At 43.5% G+C, this 16,311-nt stretch overlaps 1 protein-coding gene across 9 annotated transcripts in view; it reads right to left on the bottom strand.

The window, feature by feature from the left end:
- Positions 1–16,311, bottom strand: part of NLRC5 (NLR family CARD domain containing 5) — an 85,273-nt gene that overhangs the window by 61,992 nt on the left and 6,970 nt on the right. Inside the window, exon 1 of one of the 9 annotated variants that reach the window (XM_081806557.1) lies at positions 5,940–5,961. The exons of the other annotated variants lie outside the window; for them this stretch is intronic. The gene's annotated coding sequence lies outside the window, so the exon portion shown is untranslated. Of the gene's footprint in view, positions 1–5,939; positions 5,962–16,311 lie in introns of those variants that run through there. 9 annotated transcript variants of the gene reach the window in all.

Consider the following 16,311-nt stretch of genomic DNA (forward strand, 5'->3'; position numbering starts at 1 on the left):
AAAATCCATAAAGACATTTACATTAAAAACTAGAAGGGGCACCTGGGGCCTCAGTCTGTTAAGCATGCGACTCTTGATTTCAGCTCAGGTCATGATCTTGGGGTTGTGGGATCAAGCCCCGTGTCAGGCTCTGCACTCAGCGTAGAGTCTGTTTGGGATTCTCTCTCTCCTTCTCCCTCTGCCCCTCCCCCCTCTTGCTTTCTCTTCTAAAATAAATAAAGTCTTTAAAAAAATTGAGTAGATGTTTTACCCCAATGTGTAAAGAAGATAAATCCATCGTGATAAATAAGCATAAGAAATGATCAGTGATGGCTCATAGAAACAGAAGTTCCCTCCATAAGGTTACATAATAAAACTAAAATAGAAGTAAGAAGGCAATCAATAAGGATAAACACGTACGTCAAGTATGACAGAGAGGCTAAAAATTCAAATCAAAAAGTAATTCATACCTATTGAAGACATTTTATTCTACTTTTTAGTTGAACGCTTGTGTGTGTGTTATGGGCACAGAACGACATCTGCACTGGAAAACGAGCTGAAGGGGGTGAACAGAAAGTGTAAAGAATATGGACTAGACGCCAGGCCAGGGCCTCTCGGCCTCCACTACTTCAGTTCTCACAACTCTATGTCTTGGATGCCCTGTACGCATTTAAAAATATCTAAGTCCCAAACAGCAATCCCGACCTCCCTCTCCCTGCCCAGACTTCCTGCTTCCACCACCACCCTCCCCACGTCCCTGAAGGGCTGCCCTCTGCTTCCTGGAGCTCAGGCCGATGAGGGCTAACTTTTTCCATGTGGACTGCAGACTCTCACTTCCTCCACGGCTGCCGCCTGAACCTGGCGCCACCATTTCTCACGTGGGTCCTTTGCACCAGGAGACCTGGTACCTCTTCTGCCCGCCCCAACGTCCTCCAAAGAGGCTCAGAGTGTCCCTGTCAAGCTGTGGCCCATGGCAGGTGCCTCCATCTCGCAGAGCTCCCCCCGACCCCGAGTGAGAGCCAGAGTCCTTTCCAACGCTATCTGATGATTTGAACAGTTTTTAAAAAACCAAACATGACAACTTTATTTTATTTTTTAAGATTCTATTTATTTGACAGAGAGAGACAGAGCGAGAGAGGGAACACAAGCAGGGGGGAGTGGGAGAGGGAGAAGCAGGCTTCCCGCTGAGCGGGGAGCCCGACGTGGGGCTCGATCCCAAGACCCTGGGATAATGACCTGAGCCGAAGGCAGACACTTAATGGACTGAGCCACCCAGGCGCCCCCAAATATGACAACTTTAAAATTTCGTTTGTCGCTTATTTTTATTAACTTTTGTTTTATGTTCACAGTTGAGAAACTTGTTCATTTTGTCAAGAATGTTCAAACGTGAGGGGTGCCTGGGTGGCTCAGTTGGTTGAGTGTCCTACTCTTGGTTTTGGCTCAGGTCATGACCTTGGGGTCATGGGATGGGGCTCCGCACCAGACTCAGTGCTCAGCAGAGTCTGCCTGAGATTCTCTCTTTTCCTCTGCCTCTCCCCCAACATGCATGCTCTCTCTCTCAAAAAAAAAAAAAAAAAAAAAATTCAAACAGTAGAGCACACAGTTGCATGTGATCTTTTCCTGTACTTAGAAATCTCATATCTTCGGGCGCCTGGGTGGCTCAGTTGGTTAAGCGACTGCCTTCGGCTCAGGTCATGATCCTGGAGTCCCGGGATCAAGTCCCGCATCGGGCTCCCTGCTCGGCAGGGAGTCTGCTTCTCCCTCTGACCCTCCTCCCTCTCATGCTCTCTGTCTCTCATTCTCTCTGTCTCAAATAAATAAATAAAATCTTAAAAAAAAAAAAAAAAGAAATCTCATATCTTCACATTTAATTTATTTTGCTTCGTTTTTTTTCTCATTAGATTGGCCAGCAGCTGCTGTGTCTTATGTTTAAAAAGACAAAACTTTCATTTCCATTTATCAAATCTGTGGAATTTTCTCTTTTTTAGTTTTATAATTTTTTTTTAATCTCCTGACTTCTCTTCCCTAATTTACTGAGACTGTTGTTCATTAAGCTTATGAGTTTTTTGATTGCTTAAATCATTTCTAGTCTTTTCATTTTAAAAAATAATAAGAGAAACCACTTTTGGCCAATTTCCATAAATTTATGTCAAGTTTATATCAAATTTACATTACTAGTAGATTATAATTATAATTTTGAAGTGAGTCATTTAATGGAGGGGTAAGTTATTCTTTCAACTTTTGCCATTAATTTTTTGTTTTACTATGCTGTACAAAGAATAAGTCCTATGCAATTTCTGCTTCGGGGAAGTATGTTGAGATTTCCCTTTTTTGCTTGGCATATGACAAATTTTAAAATATTCCATGACATTTGTAAAGCTATTCTTTTTCAATAAGTATGCGTTTAAATCCCCCCAAATTATGCCAAAATAAAGTCTAGATGGGGCCAATATTTAAATGTAAAAAGTTAAACTCTAAAAGTACTAGAAGAGGGGCGCCTGGGTGGCTCAGTTGGTTAAGCGACTGCCTTCGGCTCAGGTCATGATCCTGGAGTCCCGGGATCGAGTCCCGCATCGGGCTCCCTGCTCGGCAGGAAGTCTGCTTCTCCCTCTGACCCTCCCCCCTCTCATGTGCTCTCTCTCTCTCTCTCTCTCTCATTCTGTCTCTCAAATAAATAAATAAATAAAATCTTTAAAAAAAAAAAGAAAAAAAAATAAAAGTACTAGAAGATTACAGGTGTTCAATTTACAACAATTCATGAAGCTGTACGTTGAATTTTCTGCATTTTTTCTACGTTACAATTTCACAACAAAGCGGTTAAAAATTTTTAAGTGCTAGAAGAAAAAACAGGGAAAAGTTTTAAAAATAATTTCAGAGTAGAGAGGGTCTAGCTGAGCATAACACAAAACTCAGAAATCATAAAAGAAAAAGGGAATGAAATTGATCAGGTATAAATTAGAACTTTTACATTGCCAAAGAACCCAACAAATAAAGTGAAAAGACAAACGGCAAACTGGGAAGAATATCTGCAAACTGCATCACAAAGACATGAATGCTTTTACTATATCAAGAGATAGTGTAAATCAATAAGAAAAAGACCAACGACCTGACAGAACAGTGCGCAAAGAACCTGAACTGTTTACGGAAAAGGAAATATGAATGGTTCTGAAGTATATATGAAAAGATGTTCAACCTCACAGGAAGTGAAATAAATACATGTTAAAAACTAAAAGAGATATATGGTTTCCCAGCTCTTAGATTGTCAAGGAAATTATATAGCTGGCAAGGTTATGAATTAACAGGCATTCGGATGCATTGCTAGTGGGAGTGTTTCCCAATACAACTTAATCTATAAAGATTGCAAATGCCACATAACCACACCTAGCCATTCCATGCTCACGTATTTATTCATCATGGGCAAAATAACATACGTTCAGGAACACTTAATGTGGCCTTGTTTATAGCAATAGAAGATTGGAAAAACTCTAAATGTCCACTGAAAAGGAGCTGGTTAAATTATGGCACGTCCATGCGATGGAATTCCATGCAGTCATGAAAAAGGATGAGCTGATGGGGCGCCTGGGTGGCTCAGTCGTTAAGCGTCTGCCTTCAGCTCAGGTCATGATCTCAGGGTCCTGGGATCGAGCCCCGTGGCGAGCTCCCTGCTCAGCATGGAGTCTGCTTCTCCCTCTCCCTCTCCCCCTGCTTGTGTTCCTGCTCTCGCTATCTCTCTCTCTGTCAAATAAATAAATAAAATCTTTAAAAAAAAAAAAAAGAAAAAGGATGAGCTGAGCGATGTGGGATGATACAGAATGGCGTTCATAACACTCGAGCACATTCCTCTGGCCGGAGTTATTTCTCACACTCAGCCCTGGTCTGGCCTGGCCTCATTTCTGTCCGGACCTCCTAACAGCTTCCCATCATCTCTCAGATAAAGTCGCACCACGTTAATACGCCTGTCACAAAGTAGGTGCCACCTACACAGGAGGTGGCCAGGAAAGGTTCAAAGGATGAATAAACAAATGGTCTGTCACCATCGGGTTGCTGGCCACCTCCCGGCCCTCTCGCGCACCTGCCACCCTGCCCATGGGACAGTATGCACGGCCCCGCGTCCCCGTCCTCCCTGCTTGGGACACCCTCTGCCTCCAACACCCTCTCCCTTTCCTCCCACCGGGCAAACTCCTCCTCTGCCCCCAGCTCGACTCCGGGAAGCCTTCCAGGCTGCCTTCCCCAGACCAAGCCATGCCCCCCACCACTGCCCTTCACTCCTTAGCGTTCTTTTCTTTTTCCTCCGTGCAGGTCTGGCCACTCTGCATTATCATTTCCTCTCGGCCCACCAGCTTCCCTCTGCATGCCGGAAATAGCTTGGGGGCTGGGGCAGTGCCCGATTATGGATCAGAGCAGATGCCTTGCACCAGGGTCCTGGGTTTGAGTCTCTACTAGTTGCCAGCTGTGTGGCTTTGGTCAGGTTACTTAGTGTCTCGGTACCTCAGTTTCCCCATCTGTAGAATGGGGATGTTCTAGATCAGGCTTCTAGAAGCAGAGCCCAAGACAGGGGTTCCTGCAAAAGTTATTTACTGAGAGGGTAAGGGAAGTCTTGCTTCAGACCAATACATGGTGGGGGCCTGGGGGAGGTTGCTCTGGAGTGTGAACGATGCCATAGAGTCTGTCCTGTCCTGTCAAGGGTCAGGGGGGCTGGGCCGTTACACTCCCATATCAGTCAGTCGTTGGTTACGGGTCATGTCCAATGGATGGGGGAGGGAGGTACCTCTGTATGAGATCATTGCTATTAGCCAAGGGTAATCCTTCCAGAAGGGTGCCGATGCTGGCGGCTTAGGCCCACGGTGGATGGGGGATGGGTGCACTGGCTGACTGAGGGGGAAGCAGGTGAGTGAGAGGGAGCATCATCAGAGTCCGCTATGGGCGTACTAACATCTACCAGGCAAGGCATCCAGCCCACGAGAAAGGCCCAGAACATGTCGACTATGATTACAAATGGCGCTGCTGTTGTTTCCTCTGTAACCCCAGCCCCCAGCACAGGGTACGAGGAAGGAAGGGAGGGATGGCAGAGAGGACACGGCTTGAGTCACAGACTTCTGACTGCTGTACCTTTGGCTTCTTTGCTCTTCCTGACTCCCCAGGCTTGGATTATGGGGGAGCCCCCAGGAGGCTGGGTGGACCTGCCTTGTTGTCCACCAGCTTGTTGGGACCCATCTCCTCGTCTCTACCAGGGGGACCCCACCTGCCTTTCCTGTGCCCGGGGGCTGGTGGGGAGGGTCAGGCCGACGGAAGCCCTGTCCCCACGGCACTGGCAGGCCTGGTTCTGCCCCTGGCTCCTGCACCAGAGTGGGAGAAGCGAGGACAGAAGGGACCAGCTGAGGACAGCCAATGGGCAGAGAGGGACAGAGGTAAAAAGGGCTCGCGTCTAACGTCAGCCCCAGAACGGCCATGGTCGGTGGGGCCACATGAAAGGCGAGCCCGTGGACAGAAATATCCCGCAACACAGAAAGGAAAGTGCCACGGAAGCTGGTTTCTCAGGACCACGTGGACAGTCAGGCTTGGCCACCCTGGGGTGACCCAGACCCACAGGGGCCCTCATGTCCTCTCAGAATGCCCCACACCAAGCCCTGCCCGGGGTGACAACAGTGGCCCGGGGCCTCTGCCCTCCCCCAGGGATGGCTGGCTGCAGTCCCAGGCTTCAGAGGATGCTTGAGCCTCGGTGCAAAGGGAGACGGAGCTGGAAGAGGCCCGGCTGCGGGTCCGTGCTGGGCCCATTTTATAGACGGGGAGACTGAGAGGCCCTCACGGCAAATTCGCAGCACAGGCAGGGCTGGACTGACCGGGTGGGCTCTTTCTGGGAGGCTGATGCAGCCCCACCCCAGGAATGGCCCCCCTCTCATGGGGGGCTGCTCCAGAGCGCTCAGCTGCAGAAAGATGTCAACAGCCATTTCCTCCCTCACCCACAAAAGCTGGCGGAGCAGGAAACAGGGGTCCTCGACGCAGCACATTTCCGCGGGGGGATGATGACGTGGGTTGACTCTGCCTTTGAAAACCATCCTCTTCATTGTCCTCACAATGTCAGGGTCCCCCAGGACTCACACTTGGTCACAGGGCTTTATTGGTGCCGAGGCTCCCAGTGGCGAGGAGATCTGCCAGGCCACGGCTAGAGAGCCACAGAACTGGCAGCTGAGCAAAAATTCCCTGGCTCTGGAGCCCTCTGGGGGGATGGAGTGTGAAGCTGGGGGGTGGGGAGGGGCCCAGAGAGGGCGGAGCAGCCCAAGTCTGCACTCTGGGCCTCAGGCCCGGGCTGTCCCTGTCCCGCATCCAACGAGGTCTCTCTCTTCTCGTCACTGCATACTGGGGAATCTGGATGCCAGCCCGTATCACTGCTTTAAGTCACCTCCTTCACCCCCACCACCTTCCTGCTCAAAAGGCTTGGTCTTTCCACCAAAGGACCCCCTAGGGTTTCCAGATGCACCCTCCTCTGGGACCAGGGTGCCCTAGAGCCAGCAGGTGACCAGGTAGTGGTCTTGCCTCTCCTGTTCAGCCCTGGCGGTTTGGGCCCAGCACCCACACGAAGCGGCTAGTGAGGCTTCCACGGGAAGGCTTTCACCCAACACGTTCCCGGGATCTTCAGGCCAGGTCCGGGGCTCCCAAACTCGTTTGCACATTAGAATCACCTGGGGGGGGGGGGGCTTTCAAAAATTCCAAAGGGCCCTACCCTGGACCAATCACAGCATCATCTCTCGGGGTGAAACGTAGGCGTCTGTACCTTCTCGTGTGCTGACAAGTTTGGGAACGAATGTTCTAGGCACGATGACACCCAGCTCTCCACTCCCAGTTGGGGGAGAATGGTTCTGTGTTCCCTCGCACTTGGCGCCCTGCCTCTCCAGCAAACCAGAACCAAGTGATTTTTGCCCTCTGAAAGGCTGGGGACAGGAAAGCCACCAAGATGGCCTTATTTAGATGAAACCCTGCAGGTGTCTCCCAATGACTAACACTTCCGCCTCTGGCCTGCTCCGTGGCACCTTGTGCCCCACTCTGTGGCTCCATCAGCCGCTCTCACCCAGGCCCCAGCTCAGCACAGCTACACCCACTGGAAACAAAGCCGACGTTTGGAAATCCCCTCTTTACTTTCAACCATGCAGTTGTGAGGATCCCCGAGGAATATGGTTTTGGAGTTCTGGGGGACAGAGTCGGACACAGAAGGGTAAACACCATATAATCTCACTTACATGTGGAGTCTAAAAAGCCAAACCAAACCAACCAACCAACCAACTAACCTAACAGACAAAAGATACAGAGAACAGATTAGTGGTTGCTGAGGAGTGCTGGGGGGGGGGGCAAAATGGGGGAAGGGGGCCAAAGGGTACAAACTTCCAGTTATAAAGTAAATATATCATGGGGATGTAATACACAGCAGGGTGACTATAGTTAATAATACTCTATTGCAGGGGCACCTGACTGTCTCAGTTGGAAGAGCATGCGACTCTTGATCTTGGGGTTGTGAGTTCAAGTCCCATGTTGGGTGTAGAGATTACTTAAAAAATTAAAAAAAAATCTTAAAAAATATAAAAAATAATACTCTCTTGCATATTTGAAAGTTGTTAAGAGATAGATCTTAAAAGTCCTCAACACCAGAAAAAATTTTTTGTTAGAGTGTGGTGACAGATATTAACAATTATTGTGGAGATCATTTTGCAATGCATGTAAATATCAAATCATTATGTTACACACCTGAAACTAATATAATGTCACATGTTAAGTATACCTCAGTGAAAAATGAAAAAAAAAATTTTTTTTTGAGAGAGACTGGTGGGGGAGGGGCAGAGGGAGAGGGAGAGAGAGAATCTCAAGCAGATTCCATGCCCAGCACAGAGCCCATCGCTTGATCTCACAACTCTGAGATCATGACCTGAGCTGAGATCAAGAGTTGGACGCTTAACTGACTGAGCCACCCAGGTGCCCCCAAAATGAAAAAATTTTTAAATAAATAAATAAAATAAGACCTATGCTGAATCCAGAGACTTTTTCCTAACTGAAGCACCATACTATCTTCAACAAATAATCTTCTTTCCATAGGAGATTACCATTTCCATAGATATTATTTTTCTGCTATAAAATATAATCAGTCATTTGAAAAGTTCTAAACATTGCAGAAATATGTCAATTGAAATTTATATCTCACGATCTCACCCTTTAGGGAGAAGTACAGAATTTCTAAGTCATTTAATGCACATTTGAGACCATTTTTGCCTGATCTGAGACTCAGAAAACCATTTCCTTAAAATTTTTCTAAGAAGCATCTCACATTTAGCTTTGTTTTCTAAAGTAGTGCTCACCATGAACAGAAGCTAACCCTCAAAAAAAAAAGAAAAACAAACAAACAAAGTAAATAAACCCAAAATGACACTGTTGAAATAGAACCAGAATCATTGCCTTAACTGGGGCCTGGCCTCCCGTTGCTGAAAAGAAGACCACAAGTGTGAGAAGCATTAACTCAGCACCAACTGAGACTTTCTCCTTGACTAATCTGGAAGGATTAAAGAGAACTGAAAAGAAGATAACCTTCTCCCTTTATGACTCAATTTACATGAATGCCCTAACTGCACACCTCCTAAAATCATCTTGTTGACTCCTACTGGGTAAGTCTCTGTTTGGGGAAACAGTGACTCATCCATTTCAAGAAGAGGATCCTGAGGCCCAGAAATGCACAGAACACCTTCAAGACCGCAGGGAAAAGGCTACCATGAAGACACATAAGTCAGAAGCTATTTCTTTCTACAACCAGACGCCACAACAAGATCTGAATGTCTCAGAGTCCTAGCTCCCCAGGGTCTGAATGCTCCCTCCATTTCCCATGAGGGGCAGAAAGAACCACCAAGGCATGAGGCTGATGGGGGTTGGGGGTTTGGTGATGGTAGGGGCTCCACCCCTCCACCAAGGAGATGGGTGTTGGGGGCATCATGTAACTTTCCACCTACCTGCAGCTTCTACATCTGCATAGTATTTTAGGAGAAAAATTTAGAAACGTGGTCTCAAATACTTTAAAAATAAAGGTCGAGGAGAGGATGCTGGGAAGATGGCAGAGTAGGAAGCACCAGGACTTTGTCTCCCCACTGAGAACACAAGTGCACATGCCCAATCCGATAGAACTGTTCTGGAACTCTGGGGTCTTTGAATGCTTGACACTTCCAGGTGAACGCATTGGTGGTAAATTGGGGTTAATTTCAGTCAATTCTAGCTATAAGCCCAGTAGCAGTTATCCATACCCCAGACCCAGCCACATGGCAGACAGAGAGCTGTGCATATGTTCCTGGGGCAGCCTGCACACAGCTTACAAGAATCAGGGTGAGTAAAAAGGACCTTGTCCTCCAAATACTGGAGATTTGTGCTCTGCTCGCTGATTATTGCTTCTGATCACAGAGGTGCAGAAAGAAAAGGCAGGCAGTCCTTGTTGTCAAATCTCCTCTCACTGCTGCAAGACTCTCTCCCTCCAGTTAAACTCTCAGGAGATTGAAAGGGCCAGATCCCTTTGTTCCCACCATTATTCTCCCTTTTTCCCCTTTCTGGGGCTAGGCATTAAAGACTAGGACATTTAAAAATGACTGCATATAAGGAGAAAATTAGAAAATGACCATATATGCCCAAGGAAAACTCAGAAAAGACACAAGAAGACGTTAAGTTTACACCTCAGACATCCTCCGCACAGAGACAGCCCAGAACAATGCAAAAACCGACACAATAAACAGAAACAATAACAAAAACCCAGCAAACTGTGGGGACAGAGAGAACCTGATTTTCAGAGTTACCACGTTATTACATTCAAATGTCCGGGGTTCAACCAAAAAATTCACAAAGCATATGAAGAGACAGGAAAGTATGACTCATTTGAAGGAAAAAAAAAAAAAATCAACCGAATCTGTCCCTGAGATAATGATTTTAAAACAACTGTCTTAAAGAGGCAGTCGCCTGGCTCAGTCACTGGAGCATGCAACTCTTGATCTCAGAGCTGTGGGTTTGAGCCTCACTTTGGGTGTGGAGACTGCTTAAAAATAAAATCTTTTTAAAAAAACTGTCTTAAGGGGCGCCTGAGTGGCTCAGTCGTTAAGCGTCTGCCTTTGGCTCAGGTCATGATCCCGGGATCCTGGGATCGAGCCCCACATCGGGCTCCCTGCTCGGCGGGAGGCCTGCTTCTCCCTCCCCCACTCCCTCTGCTTGTGTTCCCTCTCTCACTGTGTCTCTCTCTGTCAAATAAATAAAATCTTAAAAAAAAAAACTGTCTTAAGTGCTCAAAGAACTAAAGAAAGAGAAAGTCAAGAAAACGATGTGTTAACAAAATGAAAATATCAATAAAGAGAAAACTTAAAGAGAAATCAAAAAGAAATTCTGAAGTTGATGAGTACAATCCCTGAGATGGAAAATTCACTGCAGGAATTCAAAGGTAGATTTGGACAGGCAGAAGAATCCGTGAACTTCAAGACAGGACAATGGACATTACGAACAAAAAGAAAAAGATTGAAAAAAAGCAAAACAGAGAGGAAAGCAAACTGTAAGAGACTCTTACCTCTAGGAAACAAACTGAGGGTTGCTGGAATGGGGTGTGTGGGGGGGGATGGGGTAACTGGGGGATGGGCATTAAGGAGGGCCCTTGATGGAACGAGCACTAGGTATTATATGCAGCTGATAAATCACTAAATTCTACCCCTGAAAATAATAATACACTACATGTTAACTAAACTGAATTTTTAAAAATATTTTATTGATTGATTGATTGATTGATTGATTGGAGAGAGAGCGCAAGCAGAGTGAGAGAGCAGGAGCAGGGTGGGGGAGGGGCAGAGGGAGAGGGAGAAGCAGACTCCCCACTGAGGAGGGAGCCTGATGCGGGGGCTGGATCCTGGGACGCTGGGATCATGACCTGAGCAGAAGGCAGATGCTTAACTGACTGAGCCACCCAGGCATCCCCTAAATTGAATTTAAATTATAAAAAAAAAAAAAGCTGACAGAGTTCATCACCACTAACCCTGCCTTACAAGAAATGCTCAAGGAAGTCCTGCAGAGTAAAATGAAACGACACTACACAGTATTCTGAAGCTGTATGGAAAAATAAAGATCTCCATAAAGGTTAATACACAGGCAATTATAAAAGCTAATATTACTGTAAGGATGGTTTGCAACTATACTTTTTGCTTTCTATGGGATTTAAGAGCCTAATACATTTAAAAAAAAAATTATTAGCATAAAAGCTAGTCCCGTTGTAACTTTGGTTTGTAACTCTAAATCCTGTTTTCTACATAATTCAGGAAACTAATACATTTAAAGGAATTATTAGTTTATGTTTTGGGGCACGCAATACATAAAGATGTAATTTTGTGACATCAACAACTAAAAGGAGTAGGGACAGAGCTGTAAAGAAGCAGAGTTTTTGTATGTTACTGAAACTAAGCTATTATAAAATCAAATTAGAGTGCTGTAACTTTAGGACATTAAATGTAATCCCCATGGTAACCACAAAGAACACAGCTATAGAATATACACACAAGGAAATTTAAAAAAATTTAAACATTTCACTACAAAAAAATTAACTAAACCTAAAAGAAGACAGAATGCAGGGAGTGAAGGACAAAAAAGCTATAAAGCATATAAAAAACAAATAGCACAATGACAGAAATACCTTATCAGTAAATACTTTAAATATAAATGGATTCAACTCTCTAATCAGAGATTGGCAGAATGGATAAAACCACATGATTCAACTCTATGCTGTCTATAAGAAACTCACTTGAGATACAAAGACAAAAACAGATTGAAAGTAAAAAGAAGAAAAGACATTCCATGCAGATAATAACCAAAAGAGAGTAGGAATATCACAGAAAATAGACTTTAAATCAAAAAAGGTGTAAAGAGACAAAAAAGGACATCATATAATAATAAAAGGTTCAATACAACAAGAAGATATAATAATTATCAACATTTATGGGGTGCCTGGGTGGCTCAGTCGGTTAAGCATCTGCCTTCAGCTCAGGTCATGATCTTGGAGTTTCTGGGATTGAGTCCTGTGTTGGGCTCTCTGCTCAGCAAGGAGTCTACTTCTCCTTCTCCCTCTGTGCTTGCTCTCTTTCAAGTAAATAAATAAAATCTTAAAAAGATAGGGGCGCCTGGGTGGCTCAGTCGTTAAGCATCTGCCTTCAGCTCAGGTCGTGATCCCAGGGTCCTGGGATCGAGCCCCGCGTCGGGCTCCCTGCTCGGCGGGAAGCCTGCTTCTCCCTCTGCCACTCCCCCTGCTTGTGTTCCCTCTCTCGCTGTGTCTCTCTCTTCAAATAAATAAATAAAATCTTTAAAAAAAAAAATCTTAAAAAGATAATTATAAACATTTACATATCTAACAACAGGCCATCAAAATGGAGAAATAGACAGTTTTACAGTAATAGTTGGAGATGTCAATGCCCCACTCACAATAATAGAACAATCAGAAGAAGCAAAGTAAGGAAATAGAGGACCTAAGCAACACAATAAACCAAGTAGATAACAGACATACAGAACATTCTACCCAACAAGAGCATACACATTCTTCTCAAGTACACACACAACATTTCCCAGGATGGACCATATTTTAGGCCACAAATTAAGTCTCAATAGATTTTGAAAGATATCACACAAAGTATCTTCTCTGACCATGAGATGAAATGAGAAACCAGTAACAGAGAGAAAACTGGAAAATTCACAAAATTGTCAAAATTAAATCACAGATTTTTATTTATTTATTTTTTAAAGATTTTATTTATTTGTCAGATAAAGAGAGAGAGCACAAGCAGGCGGAACGGCAGACAGAGGGAGAAGCAGACTCCTCGCCGAGCAAGGAACCTGATGTGGGACTCGATCCCAGGATCCTGGAATCATGAGCTGAGCCAAAGGCAGATGCTTAACCGACTGAACCACCCAAGCATCCCATAAACCACACACTTTTAAACAATCAATAGAGCAGAGAAGAAATCACAAGGGAGATTAGAAAATACTCAGAGATAAATGAAATAAAAAACACAACACACCAAAACTTATGGGACACAGCAAAAGCAATTATAAGGGAAAAACGTATTGTTGCAAATGCTTATATTAAAAAACAAGGAAGGTCTCAAACCAACAGATTAACCTTACAATTTAAGGAACTAGAAAAAGGAGAACAAACTAAAAGTAAGACCACTAGAAAAAAGGAAATGATAGCATTAGAGCAGAAATAAATGGAATGGAGAACAGAAAAACAATAGAGAAAAATCAATGAAACCATAATTGGTTCTTAAAAAGATCAACAAAATCAACAAACTTTTAGTTAGATAGACTAAGAAAAAAAGAGAGAAGATTCAACTTACTAAAATCAGAACTGAAAGTGTACCAATTCTACAGAAAAAATAAGGATTATAAGAGAGTATTATGAACAATTGTATGCCAACAAATTGGAAAACCTACATAAAATGGAGAAATATCTAGAAACACACAACCTGCCAAGACTAACTAAAAAATAGTAGAAAATCTAAGAAGAGCTGTAGCTAATAAGGAGATTAAATCAGTAACCCAAAATCTCCCACAAAAGAAAAGCCCTGGACCTGAGGGTTTCACTGGTGAATTCTACCACACATTTAAAGAAGAACTAATACCAATTCTTCCCAAACTTTCCCAAAAATGAGAGAGGAGGAAACACTTCCTAACTTACTCTATTAGTTCAGCATAACCCTGATACTAAAGCCAAAGACACTATAAGAAAACTACAGACTGGGGCGCCTGGGTGGCTCAGATGGTTAAGCATCTGCCTTCGGCTCAGGTCATGATCCTGGAGTCCCGGGATCGAGTCCCGCATCGGGCTCCCTGCTCGGCGGGGAGTCTGCTTCTCCTCCCTCTGACCCTCCTCCCTCTCCTGCTCTCTGTCTCTCGTTCTCTCTCTCAAATAAATAAATAAAATCTTTAAAAAAAAAAAAACAAAAACTACAGACTAATAATATCCCGTATGAACATTAGTGTGAAAATCCTCGAAATACTAAACTGAATGCAAAGCCTATTAAAAGGATCATACACTGCGATGCCTGGGTGGCTCAGTCAGTGAAGCGTATGACTCTTGATTCTGGCTCAGGTCATGATCTCAGGGTCATTGAGATCAAGCTCCACATTGAGCTCCCCACTCAGCGGGGAGTCTGCTTGAGATTCTCTCTCTCTCCTCCCTCCTTGGCCCCCACCCCCATGCCTGTGTGTGTTCTCTCTCTCTCTCAAATAAATAAATAAATAAATAAATAAATAAATAAATAAATAAAATAAAAAGGGGATTATACACCATAACCAAGTGGGATTCATTCCTGGAACGTAAGGATGGTTTAACACATGAAAATTGATCAATGCAATACACCACATCAACAAAAGGAAGAGAAAACACAAATGATCATCTTGATTGATACAGGGAACGCATTTGCCAAAACTCAACAACCTTTCATTATTTTTTTTTTTTTAAACTCGACCAACTAGGAATACAAGGAAACTATCTCCACATAAGAAAAGCCAAGTATGCAAACTCACAGCAAATATACTCAACGGTGGAAGACTGAAAGCTTTTTCTCTAAAATAAGGAACAAGACAAGGGTGTCTACTTTCCCCAATTCAATATAGTAGTGGAATTCTTAGCTAGAGTAATTAGGTAAGAAAAAGAAATAAAATGCATCTACATCAGAAAGGAGAAAGTAAAATGATCTGTTTGCAGATGATATACAATATTCTTCTATGTAGAAAAACTGTTGGAACTAATACAAGAATTTGGCAAAGCTGCAGTATACAAAGCCAACACACAAAAACCAGTTGCATTTCTCTACACAAATGATGTCGAATCTGGAAGGGCAATTACAAAAACAATTCCATGCACCCTAGCATCAAAAAGGATAAAATACTTATAAATTAACCAAGGAGGTGAAAAACATGTACATCGAAAACTATAAAACACTGTCGAAAGAAATTAAAGGCATAAATAAATGGAAACACATTATAGGTTCATGGATTGGAAGACTTAATACTGCTAAAATGTCAATATTATCCAAAGCCATCTACAGATTCCACATAATCCCTACCAAAATCCCAATGATTTTTTTTTTGCAGAAACAGAAAAACCCATCCTAGAATTCATATGGAATCTCAAGAGACCCCAAATGCCAAAAGAATCCTGAAAAAGAAGAACAAAACTGGAACACCCATAATTCCTGATTTTGAAACTTACTACCAACTAAATCAAAACACTGTGATATTGGCATAAAAACAGAATAGAGTTGACTCTTGAACAAGATGGGTTTGAACTGCGTAAGCCCATTTATACAGAAAATTTTTTCGAGAAATGCAGTACTGTAAATGTATTTTCTCTTCCTTATGAATTTCTTAATAACATTTTTCCCTCTAGCTTCCTTTATTGTATATGTAATACAGCATATAATACATGTAACATACAAAGTATGTGTTAAATGACTGTTTCTATCATTGGTAAGGCTTCTGGTCAGTTGTCTGCTATCAGTAGGTAGGTATTTGGAGAGTAAAAAGTTATACAGGATTTTTGACAGCCTGGGGGTCAGCACTCCTAACCCCCACATTGTTCCACGGTCAACAGTATAGACCAATGGAATAGAAAGAAAGTCCAGAAATAAACCCTGGCATATATGGCCAAATGATTTTTGACAAAGGTGCCAAGACCATTCAATGGGGAAAGGACAGTCCTTTCAATAAATGGTGCTGGGCAAACTGGACGTTCAATGCGAAAGAATGAAGTTGGACCCTTACTTTACAGCACATACAAAATTCACTCAAAATGGATCAAGGGCCTAAATATAAGACCCAAAACAATAAAACTCTTAGGAGAAAACACAGAAAGCTGAACCACAATGATTTGGCAATGATCTCCTCTTACCCAAAGGCACAGGTAATCAAATATATATATACATATACACACACAAATTGGACTTCATGAAAATTTTTAAAATTTTGTGCATCAAAAGACACTACCACAGAGTAAAAAGGCAACCCAGGAATGGGAGAAATTATTTGAAAAACATGTATTTGACAAGGGATTTATAATCAGGATATATAGAGAATGCCTACAATTCAGTAACAAAACTAAATGCCTGGATCTGAACAACAAAAAGACCAACAACTCTATTCAAAAATGGGCAAAGGACTTGAAGAGACATTTCTCCAAAAAAGATAGACGAATGGCCAATCAGCACATGAAAGACGCTCAGCATCACCAATCCTTAGGAAATGCAAATCAAAACTACAACAAGGTGTGCCTGGGTGAGAACACACATCATGCAC

The sequence above is a fragment of the Leptonychotes weddellii genome, chromosome 16 (genome assembly GCF_054177405.1).
Source record: "Leptonychotes weddellii isolate Sample4059 chromosome 16, ASM5417740v2, whole genome shotgun sequence".
Classification (NCBI taxonomy): Eukaryota; Metazoa; Chordata; class Mammalia; order Carnivora; family Phocidae; genus Leptonychotes; species Leptonychotes weddellii.